Below are 26,447 nucleotides of genomic sequence, written 5' to 3'. Positions count from 1 at the left end.
GCTTTGCTTGTGCTTTTTGTGCCATTCCATCTGTCCACACACACGCTTTTCACACAAGACCGTAAGTTTTTCCAATTCAACAGAAGTTCTAACAAGATATGCAACAAGCCTCATACCATACCGCTGCCTAAGAAACCCACTAAGCTCGATCTCTTTTAAGGTATTTATGAGGGCAAATTGAACCCTCACATCCTTCCATTTCTTTGAACTCTCTATGCTCTCACTAAAATGCAGTTCGGACACATTTAAATGCAGTTCTAATTTATGCAACACAGGACATGCTTCTAGAAACCAAGGGACCTATAACTCCATTATCCATGGATTCACATGAACCAGCAAGACCAAAACCTTATGAGATAAAAACAGAGGACATGGCTGGAGACTCCTTGGACCAGCCATCAAAGTATTTGTCTCCAACATCAGAGCCTCAAAACTATGTAGAAATGCTATCAAGTTGGCTAAAAACATAGGACATCTGATTGCTGCCATGTGCATCATTACATATAAAATAATATTAAGTGCAGGAACCAAAGTCAACTTCTGCAAGTTTAGGGGCACAAAGTCAAAACTAGTCGTCATTTCTCCCAAATATTTAAATGACACTAGGTTTGGCGCACAGATAGCAACATTATTCAAGTTGCTGCAATTATACAACTCGAAGTACCTTAACTGTAGAGATGAGCCAATGATTTTTAGATTAACCAGCCCCTTCAATGACCAGAATGATAAATTCTAAAGAACTGAAAAAAAAAAAAAAAAAAAAAGACATCATCAGTTAAGGCTTACATCACGAAAGGTAGGAGATGTGAGAAATGTGAACCTGTCAAAAGCAGGAGGATGAACCTCAATTCCTTTTAAATACAGATGTGTTACGGATGAAGCACTTTCTTCCGTAAAACAATGAGAGAGGGAAAATACAATGCTTCCAAGTGGAACAATAGCCATCATCATCAGAAAAATTTAGATGGAATTTACTAACTTTTCTTTCTACAGCAAAAGAAATCCATTGATCAATGTAACAAGAACCCTCCATACCAAAATCAGCACAAATCCTGAATTCCTCCACATTATTTGAATCTTGAAACTGTAGTAGGAATCCATCCACCCATTTCACATATTCATGCATTCTTGCGTGCTTCTCTTTCTGTTTTGTAGTTACAACTTCACGCTTGTAAAATCCAAACTTGTTGATTAGATCAAATTTCAAGCTGGTAATCGATTTCTACAAATTCTTCCACAGCTCCACCTTTGCGAAAGGATACCAGTAGCTACAGTGTCTCTCATAAGCCAAAAAATGATAAAATGCACATAAGAATCTCATCTGGAAAAGCACTTATTCAGTCTGCCATGAGATTGCCACACCCGTGCCTAAAGACCAAGCCCGGGCAATTATTAGTATAGGGCCTCAGAAACAATGCTTCTTCCAGATAAAAAGGGTATAAACTATAAAATTAAATATTAACAAATAGATAGAAGCTTGACTACCCAATAAGCAAAATTAATTACATCCAGGCCTGCTCTGAAATCCAAACAGAAACTAGCTGCTTCAACTTAGAGACAAGGACCTTGTAGACATCTCAATTGTAACCCAGACTTCACACATAATTAGAAGGGGGTCTTTGGGAGTTCAAGAGGGTCACTGGTACCCATTTATGTACAAATGTTCATGTTGGTGAAGGTGGTGATAAAGGTGACTTTGACGGGATTGAAGTATAATCAGATCCAGGAATGAAAGATTCAGCTTTCTTCTTTGAATCAGGTAGAAAAAGATTCAACAATACAAGTCTTGTAGTTCTATCACTAGCATAAGTCAAGGAGTTTAGCAAAGGAGGCTGCCAGAGTTGGGGCAATACAATGAGGGTCAGGCAAGGTCTTAAATTTCGATTTCAACTCAAATTTCAAAGCTCCAAAAGTACGGAAATTTCGATTTCGATTTGAAAAAATAACGGAAACTAGTAGTAAAGCATGGAATTCTTTGTGAAGCTTTAGAAATAGTTAACCAACATAAAAATATAAGTTTTAAGACTAATATATTACAAATTAAATACATCTATGTTTTGTATGAGGTGGAAAAGTTGTAAAATAGTATGTGTATCAAACATGTTTGTAAGATAATGTACATTAAACATATTCAATTAATGCAAATGAAATTCATAAATCATTTAAATATTATTTATTATACAAATATTGATAATTTAGACATGAATGGTTAAATAAAATATTACTATAAGTTTATTTTTTCATATAATTTCAAAAGCACTTGTGATAACCTTTTGTTTCAATAAAATAAATTAAAACAAAAATTTCACTTCACTCTCAAGGTTTCGATAAATTTCGACCAATTTCGCTAAAATTTCGAGGTTTCAATAAATTTCGGATGATTCGTTGAGATTTCGACGGAAATTATGCAAGATGGAAATCGACTGCCATTTCGATTTCGAAGGTGACGGAAATCGGAAATTTTGACGGAAATTTCGACAGTTTCGTGGAAATTTAAGACCATGGGGTCAGGTTTGTGGAAAGTTGTGTATAAGAAAAATACTTAACAAACGGAGATGGAAGTTCTTTGTTTGTGGATACTCTGCGGGATGTGGATAATGTTTCTGGAAAGTTGGTAACAAAGGAGGTGACAGGAAAAACTGGGGATGAATTGATTTGAGAATAGTATGGCTGTGATTTCAGCTGTGGTATTGATTTGCCAAAAAATGAAATATGTGCTCAATAGGACTGCAATAAGTTGAATTTTTTTTTGGAGAGTGCTTCTCATGTGTTGGAAACTCCCAACTGCGGATGTGAATGAGGTTCCCATTTTTCTTAGATAGAGGCAGTGCCATTAAAGGGGGTAGGTATTTTACCAACAAAAATTTATCTAGAGCACGAGGTGAATGAAGAATACATTGTGGCACAAGAACCCATGCATAAAATGGGTTTGAGTTTGATTTTTGTCTGCAAGGTCAGCATTTGGGTGAGACTTGGGAGTAACAATGGAACCGAGGGGGGCAAAGAGAATTGCATAATTACTAAACCTCAAGGCGCACTAAGGCACAATGGTCTCTTGGAGCCTAGGCCCAAGGCAAAAGGTGAGGTCTGGGTCTGAGCAAAGTAAGGCGCATACTATATGTACTCTATGTACACTGTATGCATAAAACATTCAAATAAATCAAATAATTTTTAATATAAACTTTCTTTTCTGATTAAAAATTAGGACAAAGAAAACTGACCTCCCTTGAGGTTTGGCAAAAAGACAAGGGCCACCCCTGAGATTTTAAAAATCCCATTGACCTCACTTGACATTTGATTCTTGGGACAATTGTATTCTTAAAAAATTGTCTTTTTGTGAAATATAAGGGGGTTTGTGTCTTTTGACAAACCTCGGAGAAGGCATGTGGAAATTTTGAAATTTCAAGGGAGGTTTTTGGAATTTTTGAAACCCTAGGGGAGGCCTATGTCTTGTCAAATCTTAGGTGAGGTGAATGTCATTTACGTAAAAAAATTAAATGAATCAAACAGTTTTTGCGATGTTCAATAAGCAATGGGTTCAACCAACATATTTTATAATATATAACTTAAACATTATACATAGAATTAATAACAAGAAAATGAATTCAACACCCCAAATATAAGTAGCAATATTACCTAATGCATAGCATTGCAGTTTGTGGAATGGGAACAGGATCCAGGTACGGCACACTTAAAATAAATGCAATATATTAGGAGTATATTTATACAGATATTGGTGAAAAATGTGTTATGCCTCTTGTATATTTATGTGGCGTTCAGATAAAAATACAACCAATAATTACTAAGAATCCTCATTGATTCCTGGGTACCCTCACGTTTGTTTCACTTTCTTCAGATAAAGAAGATATAATCATTGAAGAGGAAAAAATGTAAAAAGAGGAGAAAAAAAAATCCTACTGCAAAAGGAAGAAACCAAAATAGGCTAGAAAACCATCAAAATAAAACTGCCTTCCAATCTCTTTGAAGATCCAAGAAAAGCACCCCTTTTGAAACCGCCAGCCGCAAAAGACCAGAGAGAAGCCAAGTACTGAATCCTACTCCAAAGCAAAGTACCAGAATTACTCTCTTCAGAAAATATATGAGCATTCCTTTCCATCCAAATTCCCCATAAAACTGCAGAGATGCTACAATTCCACACGCTCCACAAAACAAAACCATCACAACTCTTCCCAAAACCTATAAAAGAGATGTAATAATTTCTCCATACAATTCAAGCAAAACCCATTCTCCCCAAAAGCAGAAAATAACTTATTCCAGATCCCCCAAGAGAGAAGGCAATGCAAAAATAGACATGAAGCAGATTTTGAGCTATCATAACACAAGAAACAAACATCCGGAGATAACGCCTTCAAAGGTCTCCTACTCTATAGATTGTTGGTGTTAAGTGTTAACTCTATTAAGAGCAAACCAACCAAGCAAACACCTTGATCTTAGAGGAGCTTTAGCTTCCCGGATGAAATGGTGAAGGGAAAAGGATTTAATATATTTGGTCAAATGCTCAAAGAAAGATTCTGAAGAATAGAAACCTGAGGAATCCAAACACAGCTCCCAATATCCCTCTTACGAAAAATGAGGGCCCTCAAATAGAACCAACAAAGAATATCGTTCCTCCAACTCCCTATCATTGATCGCAAATGAAGTAGGCCCATTTGAATTAAGGAATTAATGAAATTATTATGTGCTAAAGAAAGATGGTATAAATGAGGGAATGAAATGGACAGCGCATAACTCCTCACCCAAACATCTTCCCAAAAGAGTATCTAAGAACCATAGCCTACAAAATATTTTAAGGAAAAATCAAAGGATAAATCTGAGCAATACTTTTCCAAGGACTTTCCATAGAACATCTTAAACCCAATTAGTATCCCACCCATTAGAATGTCAGCCAAATTTACTTATTATATTATGCCAACGAGAATCCTTCTCTAAATGAAAATGCCGCAGCTGTTTAACAATGAGGCAGTGTCTTCAGATACCAAATTTCCAAGACCCAAACCACCCTCCATCTTAGATCTATAGACATCCTCCTAACTAACCAAATGATCTATCTTCTCCTCTACTTCTAACCACAAGAAATCTCTCTTTACTTTCTCAATTTTAATAGCTACTCCAACTGGAATTCAAAAATGGACAAATAAACAAAGAGGGATATTAGAGAGAAAAACCTATAGATAAGAGTGACACAACCACCTAAACACAATAAAGAACCTTTCCACCCATCCAAATGCTTAGAGACCCTATCCACTACCAGATCCTAGAAAACCCAAACAAACCTTGGATTACCCCCAAACAACAACAACAACCAAGCCACATATGTTCATTCCTTAATTTATCCTTGAATGTTTTACTACTCATCCACCTTAGCATTCATATTTTGACAACTTGTATGTTTTGGATATGTTGTTTCTTAATTGACTAACATTTCGGTCCATATAGCATGGTTGGTCTTTTAGCCATCTTATAAAACTTTCCTTTTAATTTTAAGGGTATTTTACACTTTCTTTCTCTACGGCCTCTTCAATTTATCCGTCCGCTTGCATAACAGATCCAAAGTATTAAAATTCATTAGTGCTATTAATTTCTTGACCATCAAATTAATATTTTCCCTTATATTCCTCCTACCATAACTGAAATTACATTTTATATATTCTATCTTATTTCTGCTCATCCTAAAACCTATATACTCTATAAAACATCTCTCCATAATTCAAACTTATATTCTATTCCACTCCATCTTTCATCAATTAGAACAATAACATGGCAAACAACATAGACCATGGGATATTGTTTTGGATACTTCAGTGAGTGATATCAACCACTAAAGCGAAAAGATAAGGGTTCAAAGTAGATCCTTAATGTACACCTATTGTCATGGAAAATTCTATAGGCTCTCCACTTGCAGTCGTAAGATTAGTCGTTACAGTATCCTTAATATAGCACTCAATAACCTCAATAACCTCAATATAGCTATTGCAAACTCCCTTTTCTAAAACGACCATAGCACTTTCCTAGGTATCCCATCATAGGCTTTTTCTAAGTCACTAAAAATCATATGTAGGTCCCTTTTCTTTTTCTTGAAGTTTTTCATTAATCTTCTCAACAAATGAATAGCTTATGTTGTCGATCGCCCAAGCATAAAATCAAATTGATTCTTTGAGACCCAAGTTAAAAACCTTATTCTTTGTTCCATTATTCTCTCTCAAAATTCATATGACTATAAGTTCAGTTCTACAATAGTTATTGCAATTTTACAATATCACTTTTGCTTATATATATATAGGTGCTAACGTGATTTTCCTCCAATTGTTTGACATTTTCTGGATCTTATTATTGTGTTGAATAAATTAATTAAACATATAATTCCATTATTCCTCAGGCGTTTCCAAACTTCAATTGGAATGTTATCCAACTTTAACGATTTCCCACTTATCATCTTTTTTAAAGCCCTTTTAACTTCAATAACTCTAAGTTTGCAAATAGATCTCAAATTTTGTCTTTTCCTTATTTGTCACTTCTAAGTTTAAGCCTTCAATTTGGTTTTCATTAAACAACTCATTTGAATAGCTTTTCCATCTCTTTATGAATTTCTTCTTTAACCAAAACATTTTTATCCTCATTCTTTATACATTTTAAATTACCTAAATCCTGACACTTTCTTTCTCAAGTTGTAACAAGTAAATATGTCTCTTTTCCCTTCCATTGTAATCTAGGCTAGCATATAAATTATCATAAGTTCTACATTTAACTTCACTAATGGTCTTTTTTGCTTCTTGTTTTGCCTCTTATACTTTTCATAGTTTTCTAGGTGTATACCATCTTTCCATATTTTGTACCAGTTTCCTAGTCTTTACGACTTTTTTGACATCTTGATACCACCATCAACTTTCTTTACTAGTCGAGAATCTTCCTTTAAATTCACTTAAATTCTCTTTTACTATCTTTTAATAGAACTAGTCATCTTACTTTACAAAGTGTTTGCATCTATCTCATCTGCAATTGTCCAATCGCTCCTTTTGATCATTTTGTCTTTAAATTTTACGATTTTTTTCTCTCTTTAGATTCTACCACCTAGTTCCCTTGCATTGATTTATGTTTATCCTTTTTCCTTTTGTTTTCATTTTTTAGTACTTCTACTCCCATGGATAACAAAAGTTGGATAACTTATACTTCTATTTTAAAAGGCAAAGGCACAAGGCAAGACATTTTAACCCTTGAGAGGCAAGGCAACCTTCCGGCAGGCATCGAGTCGCAAGTATTCGGAGAATTTTATTTTTAGAAAAAAAAATATGTAAATAAATTACATATATTTTAAAAATAAATAAAGTTACAAATAGAATTTGCAAACTACTTGTTGGCCATTCAAAAATTGCTAGCTTGACACCTTGAATTCATTATGTAGTTACACACTTGATGAATTTACCTATGTGAGTGTGGGAGTGGGGCCGCTTCTTATGAAAGTTTATCGGGTTAAAAACTGCCAAAGCACTGCTGAGAATTCAGGTATGTATATGGCCTATTCGTAGTATCCTGTAGGAGTTTTGTATCTAGAGATGTTATGTGAGTGATGTGTTTATAGTGTAAAACTACAAGAATTGGGTTCAAGAATTTAATATTCACCAATTTCTTATAACTCATAATATATTTTCTTTAATGCGATTCAAAACAAAAGATCTTATCCCCCAATGCATTATATCTCGTGATTACCCAACTTTTGATAAATATAAAAATTTTATTTATTATTACTTTTATTAATACTTATTTTTTTCATTTCCTTATTTCTCCCACATCATACAGTAAATCACAATAAATATGTCCAAAGTTTAAATGCAAAGGAACCAAAAACCAAACACGTTGCTAGCAGTGTTGGGCCCCATAGTACCCACTAAGTAAATTAAGTAACTTCAAGAAGGTAAAAAAAGGGGGGGTAAATAAGCAGTAAATAAGACACCGAAATTTTACATAAAAAACCCTCCTATGAGAAGGTAAAACCCACAGGGTGCACCGAGCAATAACTCCATTATAATAAAGGAGCTTACAAAAAATAATAGTCCCAAATTTCGCCCAAAATTTGAGACACTCACAAACAAGAGAGGTACAAGGAAATTCTAGGTACATCCCACACCTAAAAAATAATTACTCACAATTTTACACCACACTTATAAGGTATGGAACATCTCTCACAAACACACCCCAAATAATGCTTAGAGTAATTCTCACACTGCAGCTCCCCCTTGTCTTCCTGCTCTCTCTTGTGATATCTTCTCACGGTGCATCAAGGCCCAGGCAAAATGCCTCTATTTATAGAGACGTTCAGCCCACAAAGTTCGAGAAACTAGGTTTTTCTTTCACATGAACTCTACTTTTCTTCCTTATCCATGTCCTCCTATGTGTTCCTCATTTAATGCTTTCATTCAACAAATTCTTTGGACTGTTGCTATCACCTAATCACGCTGGCCATGTACTAGCCTCATTTGCTGGAAAAAATTGCCCAATCATTAAATGGGCGTGGGTATACATTTGTCTACCGTAATAGGTTGGACTCCAAAACCAAAAGAGATTGTGATGTTTCAATTTTGTCCACTATAATGAGTTGGACCCCAACAAATCTCCCCCTCCAGACCCATTAACTAAAAGAGGACTTCATGTGGACTCCTGCATACTAGCCAACTACGCATAAGTCAAACTTGTGCCAAGGTATTACTTCGTCATCATATCTGAAGGGTTCCTATCTGTGGAAATCTTCTTGATCTATAAAGATTTATCTTCCACCTTTTCGCGTATCCAATGATACCTCACGTCAATGTGCTTTGTTCTTGAATGGTACATGAAGTTATTGCTCAAATCTATTGCACTCTAGTTATTGCAATAGATAACATATTCACTTTACTTTAGTCCCAATTCTTGAAAAAATTCTTTTAGCCATATCATCTCATTTCTGGCTTTTGTGGCAGCAATATATTCTGCTTCTGTCGTAGACAGAGCAACACACTTTTGTAGTCTGGATTGCCATGAGATAACTCCTCCTGCAAAAGTAAACAAGTATCTAGACATGGATCTTCTGTGGTCAAGATCACTTGCCATATCAGAATCAATAAATCTTTCCAAAATTGAATTAAAACCTCCAAAACATAAGCACAATTTTGAACTTCCCTTTAAGTATTTCAAGATCCACTTCACTGCTTCCCTATCAAGAGGGGTACTAGCTGGCTTAGCATCCTTCACGTTGAACGGCCGAAGCACCCGTTCAACATACTTTTCCTGTGACAACCACAACTTTCTTTTCTTCACGAACAATTTTCATCCCCAAAATTTGTTAAGTTGATCCAAGATCTTTCATATCGAATGCTTTGGACATCTCTACCTTTAATTTTGTAATCAACTGAGTATCCTGTCCTACAATCAACATATCATCAACATACAACAATAAAATTATGAAGTTGTTACCAAATAACCTATTAAATAAAACACGTGGATCTGACAGAATTCTCTTATAGCCATGATTGATCATAAACGAGTCAAATTTCTTGTACCACTGCCTTGGCGATTGCTTTAATCCATAGAAACTCTTTTTTGATTTACATACCCTGTGTTGTTTCCTTTTTACCTCAAAACCTTTAGGCTACTCCATATAAATTTCTTCCTTCAAATCACCATGAAAAAATGCAGTCTTTACATCTAATTACTCAAGCTCAAGGTCCATGCTAGCTGCTAAACTGAGAATAGCTCGAATAGATGTCATTTTAACTACAGGAGAGAAAATTTCATCAAAATCAATACCTTTCTTTTGTCCAAAGCCTTTTACCACTACCCGAGTTTTGTGCTTCATTAGCTTGTCATTGTTATTTCTTTTGAGCTTGAAAACTCAGTTGCACTTCAATGCTTTCTTGCCTTTAGGAAGATTGACTAACTCGTATGCGTCATTCTTCTGCAAAGAATTCTGTTGGGGTCCAGCCCATTATAGTGGACAAACCTGAAACATCACAATCTCTCTTGTTTTTGGAGCCCAGCCCATTACGGTAGACAAATGTCTACCCATACCCATTTAATGATTGGGCAATTTTTTCCAACAAAGGAGGCTAGTACATTGCCAGCGTGATTGGGTAATAGCAACAGCCCAAACACTTTGCTGAATGAAAGCATTAAATGAGAAACACATAGAAGCACAAGGATGAGGAAGAAAAGTAGAGTTGATGTGAAAGCAAAGCCCAGTTTCTCAAACTTTGTGGGTTGAACGTCTCTATAAATAGATATATTCTATATGGGCCTTGATGCACTGTAAGAAGAGATCACAAAAGAGTGCAGCAACACAAGGGGGAGCTGTAGTGTGAGAATTTCTTTGAGCATAATTTTGGGTGTGTTTGTAAGAGATGTTCTATACCTTGTGAGTGTGGTGTAAAATTGTGAGGGTAATTTTTTTTTAGGTTTGGGATTTACCCAGAAGTTCCTTGTACCTCTTTTGTTTGTGAGTCTCAAATTTTGGGCGAAATTTGGGACTATTATTTCTTATAAGCCCCTTTATTATAATGGAGTTCTTGCTCGGTGCATCTTGTGGTTTTTACCTTCTCATAGGAGGGTTTTCCACGTAAAATTTCAGTGTCCTTATTTGCTACTTATTTACCCCCCCCCCCTCTTTTTTTTTTCCTTCTTGAAGTTACCTAATTTACCTAGTGGGTACTATGGGGCCCAACAAGTTCATCTCTTCTTTCATGGCCTGTAACCAACAATTCTTATCAGGATGAGTTAGTACTTACTGAAAATTCTCTCGCTCCCCTTCATCAATAATGAGGATATACTCAGAAGTAGGATATCTAGTTGATTGTTTTTTTCCTCTTTCTGATCGCCTTTGTTGCGATTGAGCGATTTCTACAGGGGTAGGTTGCTCCCCCCACACATCACTGGCTACTTCTGATATGTCATTGTCACCTTCTCTTTATGTATCTTCTTCACCTATGGCATTATTAGGAAGAGAAGGATTTGTTAAATAGTCGGTTACAATATCATCTTTATACCTAATCTTTTGTTCATCTTTATGTGTTCCAAACTCAATTTCACGAAACACCACATCTCTACTTCTGATGATCATTTTTCTTTTCTAGGTCCCACATTCTGTAGCCAAATTCTTCTTCACCACACCCGATGAATATGCATGGCACCGTCTTATCATCAAGCTTGGTCCTCTGTTCCCTAGGTACATGCATAAATGCTTTACACCCAAACACCTTCATGTGAGAATACGAGATGTCCTCTCCGGACCAACTTTTCTCTAGGATGCCAAAATCCAAAGCAGCCAAAGGAATTCTATTAATGACATAGCAGGTTGTGCGAACTACTTCACCCCAAAATGACTTAGGTAGGTCAGCCATTTTGAGCATGCATTTGACCCTCTCGACAATGGTGCGATTCATTCTCTCAGCCACACCATTATGTTGTGGGGTACCAACAACTATCTTCTCATGCCGAATTCCATGGTTTGAACAGTAACTCTCAAATTCTCTTTAAGTGTACTCCCCTCTATTGTCTGTTCGAAGGCAATTAAGCTTTTTACCTGTTTTTCTTTCCACCATGGCATGGATTTTTTGGAAAAACTGGAACACCTAGTCTTTTGTTTTCAGAAAATAAACCCACAATTTTCGTGAAGCATTATCAATAAATGCAACAAAATATTTGTTACCTCCTAAAGTCTCCATCTCAAAGGGACCACAAACATCAGAATATATCATATCCAATATATTAGACTTTTTATCAGAAGACTTCTGAAATGAAACTCTGTGTTGTTTGCCATATAAACAATAATCACAGGGATTTTTGGTTTTACCTTCAATAGATGGAATCAGTGATTTCTTCGCCAGAATCTACAACCCTTTCTCGCTGATATGGGCTAACCTCCTGTGCCACGGGTCTAGTGAGGTGTAATCCTTGGCCCTATTCAATCCCTGCTTACACACCTCAACATTTGTTTTGAATAATGTACAACAAGCCTTTCCTATTGCAATTACCAACAATCCCTCGGTAAGTTTCCACTTCCAGCCGTTGAAGTGACTTTCATAGCCTTTTGGATCTAAGGCAATTCCTGAAATTAAATTCATTCCTAAATTAGGAACATGGCGTACTTATTTCAAGGTCAATATGCAACAGACATTTGTCTTTATGTAGATGTCACCGATCCGATCTTTAAGTAGCTGGCATTGCCCATTTTCACCGTGCCAAAGTCTCCAGATTTGTAAGTGCTGAAGAATTCTTTCATAGGAGTAGAATGATAGGACGCCATTGTGTCAACTATCCACTCTGTTTCTAGGCTTGCCACATGCAAACACTCCTCCTTGTCTGTGGAGGAGTGCACCACTATTTCCTCGTGTTCTATTGCGGCAGTGGTACTTCTGTCATTGTCCTTCCTCTGGTTACTACTTTCTCCTTATTCTTTCTTTGGGTTTCGGCAATACCGCTTTATGTGACCCAACTAGCCACTGTTGTAACATCTAATTTTGCTTCTGGACATGGATCTATATGATTTGGACTTGTCGCAATTATTGGAACTCCTATTTTTGCTCCTTCCCCAGTCCTTTGTGACGAGGGCTTGTCTATGACTATCTGGCTGTTTCAATCTCATGTTCAACAAAAGCGCAGATGTCATATCGTTCAACTTGATGGCATCTCGTCCGTGTAATATTGCAGTCGCCAAATTATCGTAAGAAGATGGTAAGGCATTCAGCAATAGCACAACTTTATCTTCCTCCTCAACTTTAACACCAAGGTTTCCTAGCTACGCAATTAAACCATTAAAAACATTCAAATGCGACAAAAAGTTTGTACCTTCGTTCATCTGGAGTGGATACAACTGCTTCTTCAAGTACAATTTATTCGTCATGGTTTTTGACATGTATAGTCCCTCCAATCTGGTCCACATTTCGCTGGCACTTTCCACATCATTTAAATTATTGAAGACTTCATTTGATTGGTGCAGTCGGATTGCACTCGCAACTTTTTCATCTATAGTTGCCCAGTCATTGTCTGACATGGATTTTAGTTTCTTTACTTTACTGTCTAGTACCTTTTTTACACCTTGCTGGGTTAGCACGTCCTTCATCCGCCTTTGCCATGTAGATAAATTATCATCGCGGTGAATTTCTCCACACCATATTTTATTGTCGTCATTTCTGAAGTTACCGTGAATAGTAAAACACCACCCTTGCTCTGATGCCACTTGTTAGGCCCTACAATACCCACTAGGTAAATTAGGTAACATCAAGTAAAAAAAAATAATGGGTAAATAAGCAGTAAATAAGGAGAGCGAAATTTTATGTGGAAAACCCTCCTACGAGAAGGTAAAAACCACAGGACGCACAGAGCAAAAACTCCACTATAATAAAAGGGCTTACAAGAAATAACAGTCCCAAATTTCGCCCAAAATTTGAGACACTCACAAACAAGAGAGGTATAAGGAACTTCTAAGTAAAGCTGAAACCTTAAAAAAAAAAAAAATTAACCTCACAATTTTACATCACACTCACAAGGTATGGAACATCTCTCACAAACACAACCCAAATAATGCCCCACAGTAATTCTCACACTATAGCTCCCCCTTGTGTTGCTGCTCTCTCTTGTGATCTCTTCTCATGGTACATCAAGGCCCAAGCAGAATGCCTCTATTTATAAAGATGTTCAGCCCACAAAGCTTGAGAAGCTAGGTTTTGCTTTCACATGGACTCTACTTTTCTTTCTCATTCATGTGCTCCTATGTGTTCCTCATTTAATGTTTTCATTCAGCAAAGTCTTTGGGCTGCTGCTATCACCCAATCATGCTGGTCATGTACTAGCCTCCTTTGCTGAAAAAATTGCCCAATCATTAAATAGGCGTTGGTAGACATAATGGGCTGGACACCAAAAACAAAAGAAATTGTGATGTTTCAGTTTTGTCCGCTATAATGGGCTGACCCCAACAAGCAGCTCCTCAAAATAACAAGCATATGATACGCCAAGCATTTACTGCCGATTGGAGAATAGAAGCTTTGTTAATTTATATATTTTTCATCATTTACTTTTTTTTTTGTTCTTTTTTTTATTCGCTTTTTTTTTTAATTCTCTTTTTTGAAGACATCTTCTTCTCTTTATCTTGTGATTTCTCTCTTGATAAAATTTCTTTTGCTATCTGGAAGAAAAAATGAATATAGTATGAATTTTAAAGAGTAAAGGCCTTCTTTTGGAGAGAGAAAAGAAGAAAGGAAGTTGTTTGGCTGATCTTCCAAGCCTTTAGCAGCTAAAGAAGAGGCAAATACCTATTAGTCCAGTGAAAATTGAAGATTTTCTTTCTCGAGAATATAAAACATTTCCATGATTGCATAAAAAACAACTGTTGGAGATACTTACGCCGTGTTGGTACAAAAACCAGGATCGCTCTCACATGAGCTTTGAGTTGTCGCCGTAGTTGGGTCCTCCAGTAGCTTTGGCTCCTCCGGTTGCTGCTCCGACGAGGACATAGTGTATGAGTGTGAGAAGAAGAGAGAGAAGTGGGCGTGGAAATTTCCTTTACCGCGTACGGCTCTCTGCCTCTTACTAAGAGTGCCTAGGGTTTGAAACATCTATAATCAGGCTCAAGGGAGGCTTTCTCTTAAAAAATATATATTTTATTTTTTATAATAAATATTAGTAAAAATTAAGTCATTCAAAATTTAAATTTGATGGTGTGAAAATTGCTTTCTCTACTACTCTTTTGTTATTTTTTTGCATATTCATATAACTTTTAAAAAATAAGGATTCATGATGTGTAAAATTAAAGAGGAGTTTAGGCACAATGGTAAGGTTGTCGACTTATTGCCATGTGACTTGAAAGTCACGATTCGACACATAAAATGATAGAAACAACCTTTTGCAAAAAAAAATGGTATGCGAAGTATGTTTTTATTTATTTATTTATTTATCTTAATTTTAGTTTGTGTGTACGCACTTACATTTTATAATTATCAAAAAAAAAAATTTGTTTAATGAATTAGACGCACCCTAACTCGAGTTAGGCTATAAATATAGAGGTAATTAAGTTTTTAAGTAAAGACCAAAGTAATATAATTCTAAATAAATTCTTGTCATGTCAACCAAGAAAAAGAAAACTAATTCAATTCCTTTATACAATAAGCTCAATACTTTTACATGGCTAAGAAAATAATTAAGTATTTATATTGTATATATGTATATTAATGTTAATAAATAAATTTCATCTAGTACAAATTCAGCTATAGTATAAAATTCATGTGATCCTAAATAGGTTTTAACAATAATAAACATATATTTTACCAATATATTTAGTAAGCACGTAAATTTAGTTAATTTATTTTTTATTTAGATATCAACCTTAACTTTATCTATGAATCACTGAATGTCCTAAAATTTTCACACATTGTCGGTCTCAACTTTTGGTAAAGGAGGAGGTTGTGTTAAGTAACTGAAAGTTAGTGTAAAACTTGTTAGATGACTACGATATAAATCATTACTGATTATTCACTGCAGCATCCCTTTGTGAGCAACTACCACTCAAGTGTATCGAAATACGGGTGAGGGTGGGTTAGGGTGTCACCCCGATGCGAGGGTTCTTGCATCATTTTGGACGTGAGCAGATGAAAAAATTAGTTCAAGAGGGATTAGATTAGCAATTTGAAATATAGTGATTCTTACGAATAAAAACACGAAAATTGTGAATACAATGATTAGAAGAAAAATTAACTTAATTTGCCTTCAAGAAGTGAAGTGAGTGGGGGAGAAAGTTAGAAAAATTGAAAAATCAGATTTCAAATTTTGATACATTATAAAAGAAAAATATAAGAATATATAGGGTAGGAATTATTACAGATAAAAACTTAAAAGATAGCGTTGTAGATCTCAAAAGTGTAGGAGATAGAATTATGACAATTAAAATTCTTTTAGGCCAAAAAATAAAAGATGGTACTAGTGTTTATGCTCCTCAAGTAGGCTTATTAGAAACCTTAAAAGATAATTTTAGGAAGATATAGATAATATTATATAAGGGATATCAAGGATTGAGAAATATTTGTAGGGGCATATTTGAATCGATACTTTGGAAGGGATAATAAAGGTTATGAGTGGATATATTGATTATATCGATATTTAGACAAAAATGAGTATGAGGAGATTCGTCATGTCATATGATTTTATTACAATGAATACTTATTTTAAGAAGAGAAAATAACACTTAATAACCTTTAAAAGTGGACAAAATAAAAGTAAAATAGATTTTTTTCTTAATTAGGAGGGTAGATTGTTTATCATTTAAGATTGTAAAGTTATCCTAAATGATAGCTTAACCACACAATGTAGAACTTTAGTGTTAAATATATGTATTAAAAAATGAAAGAGAAAGGATAAAAAAAATCAATGCAAGAAAACTAGGTGGTGGAATCTAAAAAAAGAAAATTAATAAAATTTAAAGATAAAATTATCAAAGATAGTGATTGGAAAATAAAGGTTGGTGTAAACATAAACACTCTTTGGAGTAGGATAGATAACTATATTAAAAAAGAGAGTAAAATAAGTTCTAGGTGAATCAAAAGGAAGATTATCAAATAGCAAATAAAGTTGGTTATGAGATCAAGATGTCCAAAAAAACTGTAAAAACAAAAAGAATTTGGTATAAAATATGAAAAAAGATGTAAAAATATGGAAAATTTTGAAAAGTATAAAAAAAAAAAAATGAGAAAAGACGCAGAAAAACTATTGTTAGAATTAAACATAGATCATTTAATAATTTGTATGCTAGATTAGATAAAAAAGAAGGGGGAAAGAGACAAATTTAAACTTGTTAGAAAGAGTAAGGACTTTGAGTAATGTAAATGTATAAAAAGAAAGAATGATATTGTTTTGGTTAGGGAAGAAGACATAAAACAAAAATGACGAAGTTATTTTAGTAAGCTATTTAATGAAAAGGAAGAAGACTTAAAACGAAAATGATGAAATTATTTTAGTAAGCTATTTAATGAAAACTAAGTAGAAAAGACTTGAACTTAGAATTGACAAATAAGAAAAAAAAAACTAAAAAAAATATGAGATTTTTTTGCAAAATTAGAGTTAGCGAAATTAAATTTGCATTAAAAGGGATGGAAAATGGAAAAACTATAGGACTAGAATAAATCTCAATTGAAGTTTGAAAATGTCCAAGTGATAATAGAATTATATGGTTGATGCAGAACAAGATGGTAATACCCCCAAGATGATGTAGGACGGGGGAGGGTGACCTAGTCCTATGTGTTTAATCCTCATAAGCAAGCTTAGACACTCAAACACTTTAAATTAAGAATTCAGTTAATCAACATAAACACAATAAACCATGTTATATTTCACATGTTCCTGGATTTTAAAAAGGTGTATGATGATGTTCAGAGATAAGTCCCAAGAGTTCTTTCACAAAGGTATTAAGTTAAAATGCAGAAAGATGCTATTTCAATCTTCCAAGAATAAAATTCTAAGCTTAGCACAACAATATTCTCCTAATTGATTTAGAAGCTAGCAAGTATCAATAATGAAATCTAATAGCTTAGATGTGCTCTTTAAAACATGGAAGCTCAAAATTTCAAGCGTGGGATTACACAAGGTTAAGCAAGGACTCAAACAATGTGAAATAATATTGAAAGTTCAAATTCTAGATGACTATAGTCGACTGGTATTAAAGAGTCAGTCGCCTGATGAATTTAATAACATATTTCTGAAGTGGCAGTGTTGGGTCAGTCGACTAGGCCAAGGTCCTCAATCAGCTGTCTGAGATTTAGACAAAAATACCAAGAGTCAGTTGCAAGTTAGTCGACTGACCATCAAGGTAGTCGCCTGACCTACTACGGGATTGAATAAAAATGCAAGGATTCAAGACAATTTCTCACCCAAAGCTTATGGGACTTTGAGCAATGGTTCTCAAGCAATTCAAGGGTTAAATAAAGAATAATCTTAACAACATAAATTGTTGAATAACTCAGTTTGATTCACCACAAATTAGAACATACCTTGGAATTCTTTAATCAAGCTTTGAGTTGCAATGGAACTGTTGTATACTTGTAAAGGTCCAAGTGATTACTGAAATTACCAATAACTATGGAGGATGTCTTGATGATATTCTTCACAGGTTAGACTAGCTCTTGAAATCCTTTGTACACACTTTGATACATGGATGTATATGCGACAAATGAAATGGTGTATTGTTGGCCGCGTGGGGGTAACCTGGTGGTGGTCGTATGGATGATGGATGGAGGTTGTGAAAGAGGGAAATGAATGGAATCGCTAGATAGTTTAGCAGTCTCTCACCACCTGATCTTCGAGGAGAACAAACGTAGCCTCTCGCCACTCAATCATAAAGATCGGAACAAGCTTAACAAGCTTACAAAGACGGTCTTTAATTCAATAACAATATATTCTCTAGCTCTCTGTTGTTACAACTATTACAATTGAAATATATAGAGACTTCACATGGGGAAGGGGAAGACATAAACATAACTAGCTAAGCTAGCATGGGGGGACAAAATAAATGCACACAATTAATTCCCATGTAAGCATGGGAGACACACAACTCTCAACGCACTCACAATTTTCAAACATAATAAAAACTCTCATTTTCTAGACACACTTAATAAGCACACAACTTATAACACATATTAAATACTAAGCACACTCTTGCAAGTTAAGTTATCTTGCAATAATACAAAATAAGTCAAAAGGGGAGGCCCAAACCATGTGGGGCCCATATAGGTACTGATCTCGGATTTTCTTCAACATTTGTGATGGGGATTTTTTTTTTCATGTTGAAAAGTCTTCTAAATACTTCATGAGTTCCTATGAATTTGTTATGAATAATAGAGCATCTGGAGGTCTTCCATGTGTTAGCATGTTAGCAAAGGAAATGTGGACTTCCGGAGGTCGTCCACGTGTCATTACATCTAAAAATGACATTGGTAAGGCATGCCAATCCTCATCATCTCTCCTGAGCCCAAAAGAATTTTTCTCTGAAGAATTAGAGACGAAGTGCTAGGAGTAACATTCTGGGCTAAGATGAAGGAGGTCTTTCTTATGATTCTAGTTCCTTTTGGTAAGTGGCTCACCACTCCACTTGATCACAAACTTCCGGTATGATCTTGCTTGTGTAAACTTTGCCTTGTCATCCAAGATTTCACCAAGGTTCTTGGGCATGGGTAAGGGTAGAGGCAAAGACAATTTCAGATTTTCAGGGTCAAGAGGAGTAGGAAATGGAGTGGGGTCACCTGCAGGGTTAGAACTTCAAGGTTCTTCAAAAGGAGATGTTACAAGAAATGGGATTTGATTTTCAACATTAAAAACAATGCTTATGCTAAAATCAACAAGAATATTAAGCATGTAAGCATTAGAACTAGTTTTCTTTAAAATTTTGAAATGATCCATCTTGTTAGCATGTAACTTCTTCACCTTTCCTACAAAAATCTGCTTAGGACGAATACAGATCATAACCATATCACCATTTGAAAATTCTTTCAACATGCAATTTATATTAGCACAAGATTTATAATGATCAAAATTCAAATTAATCTTTATTTTTATTTCAGAGTGTAGATTGTGTGTATGCTTTGCAAAAACATTAATCGGCTCACTCACTCTAGACTTTAGTGATAGTGAAATAAGATCTACAGGCTTCCTAGGACTATATCTTGTGACAACCTGAAATGGGCTAAGGTATATGGTCCTATCCACTGAACTGTTGAATGCAAAATTGGCTACAGGAATGCGTAAATCCCAAGCTATGATGTTTTCAAATACCTTGTATCTCAATAGGTCCCTAAGGCTCCTATTTACGACTTCAACTTGCCAATTGGTTTGGGAGTAGTAAGTGTAACGACCCCAAAAATATTTATACAGGATTAGTGTAGTAATTTTAAAAAATAAATAAATATATATATAATTATTATTAATCAAATAATATAATATATTATAATAATATAATATTATATATATATAGATAAAAGTAAAGGATGGATCTGGAAATTGAAATTGAAATTGAAATTACCTCTCTCTCTCTCTCTCTCTCTCTCTCTCTCTCTCTCTCTCTCTCTCTCTCTCTCTCTCAATTTCTCTTCCATTTCTTGGCCAAATTGAAGAACGAACATCATTCTCAAGTCCCAACTCCGCTCTTCAAAAATTTAAGCAGAAAAATTTAGTCTTCTACGCGCTGTAGGCACCACTCTAGGGCTAATGTAAGTGGATTAGATTATGTCAAGATTTATTTTAAAAATATATTCCTTATTTAAATTTATTATATGAATTCGATTATTTCCATATGCATGAATTAAATTAAATTGTGGGGAATTGATCATATTTTTATTTTAATTATATTTGATTAAATGTGAGTATATGAATTTGTAGATACTGATTTTATTTAAATATTTATGTGAGTAAAACTGAAGTACGTAAACTTGATCCTATCGTATTTTATTTAAATATATTTGAGTTAAATTAAATGTGTGGAGGTGATCATACCCGCGTTTTTATTTAAACCTACCAAATATATATATATATATATATATATATATATATATGTATATATAAATTTCACAGGCAAGTTATGGAATTATAATTATTATATAAATTGTGTGGAATGAGTTTATTTTATTTTATAGTATAATTTAGCAAATTTGGGAATTTTTACGGAGTTATATTTATTATGTGTTTTGTTGTGAATTTTACAGTGATATATTTATTACGTGGTTGGTTGTGAATAATGATAAGATTTGTTTACAAATTGTATATTGGGAAAGATGATGGGAATTATTATATTTAGAAAAGGATGAGATTATTATAATGTTTTTATTGCATAAATTATATTTATATGTTTTAAGAACCCTGATGGTCCCAATGTGGTGAATGCTCGGTACTGTAGTTAAAGATGGATATTAGTGCAGCCACATTGTTGTGGAAGTGTTGGCGATGGATAGTCGATTTGACTTGAGTAAAGATGGAGTACCCACCGATTCTCGAATCATGATGTGGTAGGCAAATAGATCTTACAGACATATGATATTTGAATTGGTTTGGTTGGTTAGCCGGCCAATCGGTTAAGCCCAGTCTTCGAATCGCACAACCCAATTATGAAGGCTAAATATGACAGACATAGGCCAAAGGGAGTTTTTTATACATATTTATATATTTATGTGATTAGGGTCATTTATTAAGTCTAAGTTATGATTTGAAGGAAAGTAAGTTTAATTTTATACAATTGATTTACAATTATACAAATGGAGTTTTATTAAAATAAAATAGTGATTAATTATTTTTACACTGAAACTTATTTTAACCACACACTAATAATAATCTAGTCTATACTTACTGAGAGATGTTTCGCCCAATTATTTTCATACATTTCAGATACCTTGAGGAACCTAGCCAAAATCATAGTAGCATAATAGAAGCATGAGTGGGGTTAGAAAGCGCAATTTAGATTAAATATTAAATTTGTTATTTTTGCATATTCTAGAATTTCTAGGGATGTATTAAATTTGATATTGAAGATATTGTTGTTATAATGAGATTATTTAGTACTCTGGTATAAATATATTTGAGATCTTCCGCTGGATAAAATTCAGGTCATTACAGTTGGTATCAGAGCGAATATTTGGGTCACTACAATTGGTATCAGAGCAAATTCGGGTCACTACAATAAGCACTAAAATATTTAAGTTTGGTCCCTAACATGGTCCTCAAGGCAAAAATTTTTAATTTCCAATTCACCCCCCTCTTGAGAACACCAATTCCAACATCTTTGCTCAAAAAGAGATGAGAATAAATAGTAAGGACATGTTAATATTTATTATATTCAAATCTTTTTAATACTTATGTAACATGTTAATTTTATTACTTATTTTTTCATACATTAAAATCTTAATCACACACGACGTTCACATGCAATGCACATGCTTTTTCTCACTAATATTATTAAAATTTAGAAATTTAAAAAACCTAGATGTCAGAAACTTGTTTTCTCTTCTCTTTAGTTGATTTATTTACTAATTCATTTATAAAATTTAAAAATAAAGGTTTATGATGCACAAAATTAAAAATTTGTGTTTACTATTTTTAAAGATAATGTGCGTTGAAGATATAAAGACAAGTTTAAAGAGGTTGTTTTAAATTTAAAAAATTAAAACTATTTTATTAAATTATTTATATACTCATAAATTGTAAATTTTATAATCTAAATGTAACGCGCAAAGATTACTTGTATCTTAGGAAGAAGAAAAGGAAAATATGCAAGTTGAGAATTGTTTCCTCTTCTCTTAAATAATAGTATAGATGTATTTAATTTAATAACTAAATATGAAAAAGTGTCTGCTAAGAGACATCCCAACTGCTAGAGTTTAAAATTTTTTATGTCAAGGTTTCAAGCTCCAATTTGGAGGGTGTAGATTTTTTGATAAATCATCTTTATAGAGAAGGGAATAAAGTGGCATATACATTGACTCGACAAGGTGCCATGAGAAGGAATAATTTGTTTACAAATAGTAATCAACTTCCTAGAGTTATCAAAAATTTGTATAGATTGGATAAGATTAGTACAGCTTATATGAGATATGTTTAGTTGGTTTCCTTTTGATATTGGTATAGAATTGTTTTCTTCTTTTATTTGGTTTGATGCATGAGGTGTTTTATTGGTTATTTGTAAGCCCCAAGTGTCCTTTTGTTTTCACGGTTATCCCCCGCTATAAGTGAGAGTTATTAATAAAATTAAGAAAGGAGGTGCTGCCCTCTTTTACAAAAAAAAAAATAAAAAAAATTTGAGATAAAGTGGAAAAAGATAAGAGATAAGGAAAGTTCTATTTCCCATTATATACTGCAAACCTAATGAGTTGAACAAAAATAAATATAATAAATAAATTCATTTTGTAACTGGTCTCAAATCACATGTATAAAGGTGTTAAAACAAACACAACTTGCAACATTATCAACTTGATATTTTTTAGAGCTCAAAGTTTCAAAAAGTGTCGACTACGTTTGAATTATGTCGAGAGTTGTTGAAAATGAGAAAGTTAGTAATCTATCCTCTTGTTGGTAGATTAGTTTGACTTGTTTTAATTCTCCTTATTTCTATAGTTATAACCAAGCATGTTTTTTTAGTTCTAAGTCTTGTTAAAACTAGGTTTCGCAATAAGATGTGTTTCTTATGAATACCTTGGTTATATACATTGAGAAAGAAATTGCTTGACAATTTCATATTGATTCGATGATAGATGATTTCTATATTATGAAGGAGCAGTAAGCGCAATTATAAGATTATTAATGTCATTTATAGATAATGGAAGTCATAATTTCATTTTGAAAAATTACAAAGTATTCTAACTTAGCTTAATTAGAAAGATTTTTAAATTTTTAATGGAACTTTATAGCAATCAATATTGTGGTAACCCATACCAAAATTAGAATGAAGATAAAGAGATATGCACAAAATAACCAAGTAGAAGTAATGAGAAGAAGAATATTGAAGTTAAAAGTATGAGACTTTAACAAGGGGGCACAAGTTAGCATTTCTTTTTCTATTTGCTTTCTCCTTTCCACTTTAAGCACGCGCACGTGTATGTGTGTGTGTTTTTTTTTATTGTAGTTGTGATTTGTTTGTATGTACATATCTTAGTTGTGATTTGTTTGTATGTACACACTTTATTTTATTTTATTTTATTATTTTTTTAACAAAAATCTCAACTTTATTAATAGCCCTCACTTATGACGGAGGAAAACCGTGATTACAAACAAAGCACAAGCGATCTACAAAACATCAAGCAAAACCAACCTAAATAACAAAACCAAAACAAGCCTAACAAAACCCGTACCATTATCCAATTAAAACAAACTAAATTAAATCATATGGATCAAAACAAAACAAACACAAACAATAAACAAAATACTTGCAAGCTGAAGACAAATACCTGCAAAACATTACAAATGGACACCTGTGTAATTATTAAAGAAATTTTTTAATCAATTGGAAGCACATAGACAAAAGGTAGACTATCAAAGAAATGCAGTAAAAATACATTAAGTTCAAGAGTTGTTATTCTCCTAATCTTCCTTCATCATTTTTTGTAAACCGAATTTAGACAATTCTTGATTTTTCCATTCTCATATGTTTGTTTTCACACTGCACACACTCAATTGATGATCTTGAGATTTGTATGACTCAATAGGTCATGATATATGCTTGCACTCCACTCTTTGAACACACTTGGATGTGCAACTGCCAAAGAACTCCAATTATGAAACCTTCAAACTATTGTACAAAGCTTTTTCACTCTTGAGTTGGCTAAAACTAAAGTAAAGATTTGCTTTCTAAAATTTGAACTTATAACATTTTTTTAGCTCCTAAATTAATTTGGCTAATCTGATGCCCTTTTTTCCTTTCTTTTTTCTCTTTTTTCCCTTTATTTTTTAAGGAAAGGGAGTGTGTACAAGTTAAAAAGTGTGAAAAGGGTTTTTTTTTTTTTTGGGGGGGGGGGGGGGGTGTTACTATTATACACTAATGTGGATTGAATTGATTGATAGATGTAGGATAATTTTGAATGGCATTTTTATTTATTACATGTTATTATCTTAAGCATGCAAAGTTTTGTTGGTATGAACTAGTGCATATCGAAGTGTTAGGACCCTGTGAGCATCCAAATCAAAGTGACACCAAGAATTTTACGTGGTTCGGTCAATAACGACCTACGTCCACGGAGCACACACCAAAATTCACTAACTCGCCAAAAATATTACAATTCTCTCTCTCTCTCTCTCTCTCTCTCTCTCTCTCTCTCTCTCTCTTTCTCTCTCTCTTCTTCCCTTCTTCCTCTCTCTGAGCTTCTCTGCTCTCTCTACACTCTCTCTGTGCTGTTCTACACTTTTGTGCTGTTGTATATACATCTTCCACAGCCCTCTTTATAGAGGCTTGGAATTTACATTATAATCAATACAAATCAATTACAAATTGAAAGTTTCAATAAAGAGATAAATTGCACCATATATTCCACCGCGTGAAATTAAATTCACAACGCGTTTTCTGACTCAACAACGCGTTGTCTCCTGGCTGTCTTCTGGCTCCATCTCTAACAATCTCCCACTTGGAGACAGAGACACCTCCTCAACTAGAGTATCATGAATAAATGATGTACTTATAACATATGTCCTCAGACATGAAGACCAACTGAAGTTGAACACAACTTCAGCTTCTCTGTAGTCGCCACCTTCCTGTCTGCTCAATTTCTGCGGACTAATCTGATGGCTGTCATCTTCACAAATGATGTAAAAATGCCGGTGTAGTCAATCCCTTCATTCTGCTCAAAGCTTTTGACTACCAACTGAGGCTTGTACCTTCTGAAGCCGTCATGCTCCTCTTTGATTCTGTACACCCACTTGTTGTGAAGGCCTTTGGGCAACTTCCACATTCTATTGGAGGTAAGGGACTTCATCTCATCCTTCATCGCAAGCTCTCACTTGCTCATATCTGCCACCTGACATGCTTTATCATTGCATTCGGGCTCTCCTCGACCTGTAGGAAGTAAGTAATCAATATATCTTCTGTCTGGTATATATGACCGAGTAGCTCTCCTAAGCTCCGGAGCTAGAGTAGGAGATGGTGGTGCAACAATCTGCTCCATTGGTTCCTCCACCTGAGGATTCTTGGTATTCTACTTATGTGTCCCAACACATTCATGAGTGTTTATCTGGAAACTAACCCTCTTCTATTTCCTGACTATACAATCCTCACACATGTCAACCTGCACTGACTGTAGACCACTCAATTTTTCCTTTGAGTGCATCACCATGAGTCCCTTCTCGCTCATGTGACCAAGTCGTTGGTGCCAGATGTTGCTGTCGCCATTCCCTGCAGTAACTAAAATAGACATGGAGGCATTGGAGGTTAGAAAAAGTGTTTCGCTTTTCTTACCTCGCGCAATTGTTAGTAAACCTTTTGAAACTTTCCATTCATTGCCAATGAAATTTGTCGTGTATCCCTCATCTGCCAGCTGACCAACTGAGATCAAATTCTTTCTCAGGTTTGGAATATTGTTGGAATTGGTATGATCCCAAGAGGGGGAGGGGGGTGAATTGGGTTTTAAATACTTTTTGGCTAATTTAAACAATTCGCCAATTCACCACTGTATCATATCCCATTCAACATGTATACGTGTATGTAAAGTGAGTTTAACAATAAAAGCAAACATACGCATGTGCGGTATCTTATTTAAATAAAATGTATGCATGGAAATAATTTCGAAATTAAATAAACATTCATACACATGCTGAAATTAAAATGCAAGAATTTAAATAAGATAGAAAAAGAGACACCAGATTTGTTATCGAGGTTCAAACAAGCCAGCCTACATCCCTGCCTTGGGCTTACCCCCAAGGATTCCACTATACCTGTTCATTTAACCGGGTGGAGCAAA

General features: G+C 34.3%; 1 long non-coding RNA gene across 2 annotated transcripts; it reads right to left on the bottom strand.

The window, feature by feature from the left end:
• Nucleotides 1-804: 804 nt before the first annotated feature.
• Nucleotides 805-14,615, bottom strand: LOC131163882 (uncharacterized). 2 transcript variants are annotated; one of them, XR_009139165.1, is made up of 3 exons: nt 14,386-14,615; nt 12,832-13,232; nt 805-1,368 (listed from the first exon to the last, which is right to left on the bottom strand). It is a non-coding gene; the product is annotated as an uncharacterized LOC131163882 (long non-coding RNA). The 2 variants fall into 2 exon arrangements; XR_009139166.1 differs by having other exon boundaries at nt 12,832-13,844; nt 14,386-14,611.
• Nucleotides 14,616-26,447: the final 11,832 nt, after the last annotated feature.

Source organism: Malania oleifera, chromosome 9 (genome assembly GCF_029873635.1).
Source record: "Malania oleifera isolate guangnan ecotype guangnan chromosome 9, ASM2987363v1, whole genome shotgun sequence".
Taxonomy (NCBI): Eukaryota; Viridiplantae; Streptophyta; class Magnoliopsida; order Santalales; family Ximeniaceae; genus Malania; species Malania oleifera.
Note: the sequence above shows the minus strand (reverse complement) of the source record. Positions and strands in the feature narration are given on the sequence as shown.